Genomic DNA, 4,267 nt, shown 5'->3' with positions numbered 1-4,267 from the left:
ATCTTGCGCACCGCAATGGGCCTACAGATGGAGAATCTACGCATCACCTCCGCACCAGTAAGGCTCACGACTAGTCCCCTACTCTGTGCAAGCATTGAGGAAGGATACAACCATTCCCCGGGGTCACGGAACCGACGAATCTCCCCTTTTGTGAGCCTTTTGTTCATTTTGCATTATGCATCCAGGTACTTTGTTGCGAACTTTGTTGCATTTACCAACAACTTGAATTAAGAGACTCTAATCATCTTTTAAGTAATCTTGAGTGTAGTATTGTGGATTTTTATCGTTCATGGTCTTGTGTTTAATCTATATAAAGAATACTTATTTTTATAAAACCTGTGTTGTGTCCATCTGTAGTGTTTTCACTGTATTGCTGTGTATATTCACAAATGCCTAACACACTGCCTCTGAGATAAGCCTGTCTGCTCGTACCAAGCTACCAAGGGGGTGAGCAGGGGTTATTAAGGAGTGTAATCCCCTTATCCTGACTTAGAAGTAAGGGTCCCTATTTGGACAAAGGTGAATATCATTGCCAAATAGAGAACCCCAGATTTAACATTGGTGGTCACCGGTGAGGATGAGGACTTTGCATTTGTGTTTCATATACAGTGATTGGTGTACACTACTAGTGAGTGCAGACCATACGCAACCACATACATTTTTTTAGAATCCTTTTTCTTTGGACTGTTAGTTTTTCCTGAAAACTCCCAATTTTTACTACCATGAGTCAACCAGCATCTGTTGCATCTATGGATCTTGATTTTGAGGAAGAGAGGTTGGAAACCTATACTGTGAACCAGCTCAAGTATCTCTGCAGGAAATTGAAAGTTGCTACACCAGGCATTTCTAAAAAGGAAGTCTACCAGAAGGCGCTGAGGGCCTAGGTAGAGGCAAGAAATGCCCCTGATCTTGTGGTGGAGCCAGTTGGGGATGCAGATGGTCAAATTGATGGGCCAGTGTTTCCAGCGAGGGGAGGGGTGCCATCCTCACCTGGCAGCAGCATCTCTTCCAAAGACCTGCCCCCCAGACAATTGGAAGACAGAGAGAGAAATAGGGCACTGAAGCTGGAGTTGGCTAAGCTTAATATGGAGAGTCAGAGGGAAACAGAGAACACCAGTTTGTCTTTAGAAAGGGAGAGAATAGGAATGGAGCATGAGAGAATGTTGAGGGAGTTGGAGATCAAGGCCAAGGGCTTAGAAATCAATCTCTCTGGTGGCAGCACACCATCTGTGCCTTCAGAAGGCAGGGTACATATTCCCAAGGATGTCATCAAAGATTTTCACAAAGGTGAAGATATTGGTCAGTGGTTTGCAGCCTATGAGATAGCAATGCTGGCCCACCGGGTCCCTGAGAAGGATTGGGGAGCGGGGTTGTGGGGCCGCTTTCTGACTGAGTGAAAAGGGTTACTCTCTCTGCAGTTCATTCAGAGTCAGAGAAACTCAAATTAATAAATGCAATAACAGTAGTCATCAAGTCAGTAAACAAACTATGTTAATTACTTTCACATCATGAAACTTCTTTCCTAATCAGATTAATATGTAGAATATTTGCTGCCTGAGTCAAACAACATCTAAGAAAATACCAAAGTCAAGTACTTCTATCAAAAGAAATGACTTGAAGGTGGGCAGAAAGCTTGGATATACAGCCAGAACCACAATGCTAATTTCACTATTGTTTAACGCCCTTTTACATCGAACAAATAACTGGTACCGGTTCCCTGGCTAGCCCAGTACAGAATGGTGCTTTTTTCCCCTTTTTAGTGTTTCTACCAATCCAGTATGGAGGCCAGTGATGTGACTATTGCTTCTTCCTGTTTTCTGTCCTCCTCTATAAAAGAATGGCTTAAACCTTCTGTCGCGGCATCACAATGCAGCCGCAGTATCTGTAGGCATGCTTATTGCCCCTTATGTAATTTTGTTTGGGCCCTATGTTTTTTTCTTTTGAGATTCTACTCCTAGTTGCTGGTACCCGGGTTTGCAATGGCACAGAAAATTGGCCTGGCACCAAAATACAAGTGGCCCCCATTAGTGAATTGGACTGCTAAAAAAAGTGCCCATGTTTGCTCATTGGGCCAGTTTTTAACTTGTAAAGACATGCTGTGAGGGTGTTTTGCAAGGTCTAGAAAACTGCATGGATTTGGGCTTGCTACAGGTAATGTTCATACTATTATCAGGGAAATCAACAGTAAAAAAAACAGCCCACCAGACCATAAAACAGGCCTAAAAATCCCACCCACTGACCGCTCAGACCAGCCCATCAAGAACTGCCTGATTGCCCACAAGGCCAGTCCGACCCTGCTGGTGCCTTGCAGCTCTGGTGTCTGACTGCCTGGTGCTAGTCGCTCATAAGTACACTGAAAACGCGGCAGCAGTGAGGGTTTAATGTCTCGTATTTACAGGTTTCCCTCGTCTTTATTTCTTGGTTTTGCTTGCGGGAAAGTGTCCGTCATAGTACCTGAATATCACTCGTAATTACACTGACATTACGGAAATGTCATACATAAGGAGTCCGAATCCTTGGTAGCTATGCACTGAGAGGGTTCATGACTGCAGGGGGCAGACTAAGGGTTAAAGTGCTCCTGCCTGCAAACGAGGACAGCGGCACGCTCTCTGGATTGCTTCTCCAACTCTGCACTGCACCGGGGACCTACTAATATGGCGAAACCAATTGGCCTGGCCAATGCTTGTTTGTGGGGGGAGGTGGGAGCAGCATGAGGGGGGAAGAGGAGTGATTCCTCCTCTGGTTCAGTTCATCGTGTCGTTCTTGTTATTCAGGCGCATTAAGTGCAGTTCTCCAAGTAATGTATCTGTTCCATGGTGGTCGCTTCCTGATATGTGCAAGCTCTGAGTCGGCCCAGGAGTGTCTGAGCGCCTTCATGTGGTTGGTGATGAGCTGGGAATGTCCCCTCTGCACGTCTGTTGAGGCATTTGCCCTGTGTCCTTACAATGCTGTTGAAGCTAAGGAAGGTCGACCGATAGATGAAATGCTGACTCGGCATGTGAGTCACCTCGATAGCAAGAGTGCAGCCATGTACATATTCCACTGATACCTGAGTGTGCCGGCCGGTTAGCTCAGTTGGTTAGAGCGTGGTGCTAATAACGCCAAGGTCGCGGGTTCGATCCCCGTACTGGCCATTGCTCTTTTTAGGAAGTTTAGGTTAGCGCCTTACTGTTGTTTATTCTGGTATTTACCAGTGTGGTGTGCTGGCTGATTGACAATGGATTTGAGCTCGCTACAAGCAAATCAACAGTATAAATCGGTGAAGCGGCCCACAAACAGACCTATAATACCAGCCCTCGGGCACTGCTGGATAGCCCTGTAGGCCTGGCAAACGCTCTCGGTGACGAGGTTTTCATGGGACTCTGTTTTTTTGTATTTCAATTCTTTACTGCATTTAAAAAATAATAAGCAACGATCAAATAAACAAATATTTGCACAATAACAAAAAGTGTCAAATATACAATTTTAAAGTGCACCTTTTGAAGCGCTGTTTAAATCCGAGATAACATTTATTCTCTAGTGAGAAAGTTGCGAGCAACATAGTGTCTTTTACACAGTGGTCGAAGTGGGAAATAAAAAGTAGGGGAACTGTGGGTGGAGAATCAGGGGGCAGGAATAACCAAAGATTGAAACAGTGGGCGGAGTCAGGGGTGTGGCTAGAAAGAGCAAAACATACCAATTTTTAGTACGTTTAGCATTTCACTGACCAGTTACAGCTTATAACGTTATTTAATTAAAACAATGGATAAACATGTTTATTTCAGGTTTAATTCAGGAAAAAGCAAACACTTATAGGGAATACAGGTTTATGTAAAGCGTGTGAAATATAAGCAGGAACAACATGTTACTTTAACCCTTTTGTTGCTGCAGTCGGCACACAAGGTGCCCCATGCATAGCCCGGTTCAAACCAGTTACTGGGGCACTCCAGCCCCAGCTGTGGTGCGAAACTGGACAAAGGGAAAGGGGTGTAACCAGGGCCGGTTCTAGGATTTACGAGACCCTGGGCTAAAATGGAATGTGCGAGGCCCCTCTAATGTAGATAAGTGGCCCCTTTAAGGAGACCAATCACAGACACTGTGAGAGGCCCATTGTCCAGCATTTTGCCCCCCCCCCCCACAGTCATTTCTAACACCTTCAGTCTGACAGGTGTGAGTATTGCTTGTGGGCTAAAAGTTAAAACTAAGGGGGTGCCAAAATGCTGGACAATGGGCCTCCCACGGTGTCTTTGAATGGGTCTCTTTGCAATTGAAGGGGGCGTCTCCCTCC

General features: G+C 45.3%; 1 non-coding gene across 1 annotated transcript; it reads left to right on the top strand.

Annotated features, from left to right (window-relative positions):
• Nucleotides 1-3,060: 3,060 nt before the first annotated feature.
• On the top strand, nucleotides 3,061-3,134 carry TRNAI-AAU (transfer RNA isoleucine (anticodon AAU)). The gene has a single exon. It is a non-coding gene; the product is annotated as a tRNA-Ile (tRNA).
• The last annotated feature ends 1,133 nt before the right edge of the window (nucleotides 3,135-4,267 follow it).

This window comes from Lissotriton vulgaris, chromosome 12 (assembly GCF_964263255.1).
Source record: "Lissotriton vulgaris chromosome 12, aLisVul1.2, whole genome shotgun sequence".
Lineage (NCBI taxonomy): Eukaryota > Metazoa > Chordata > Amphibia > Caudata > Salamandridae > Lissotriton > Lissotriton vulgaris.
This window is presented reverse-complemented; position numbering and strand designations above follow the sequence as displayed.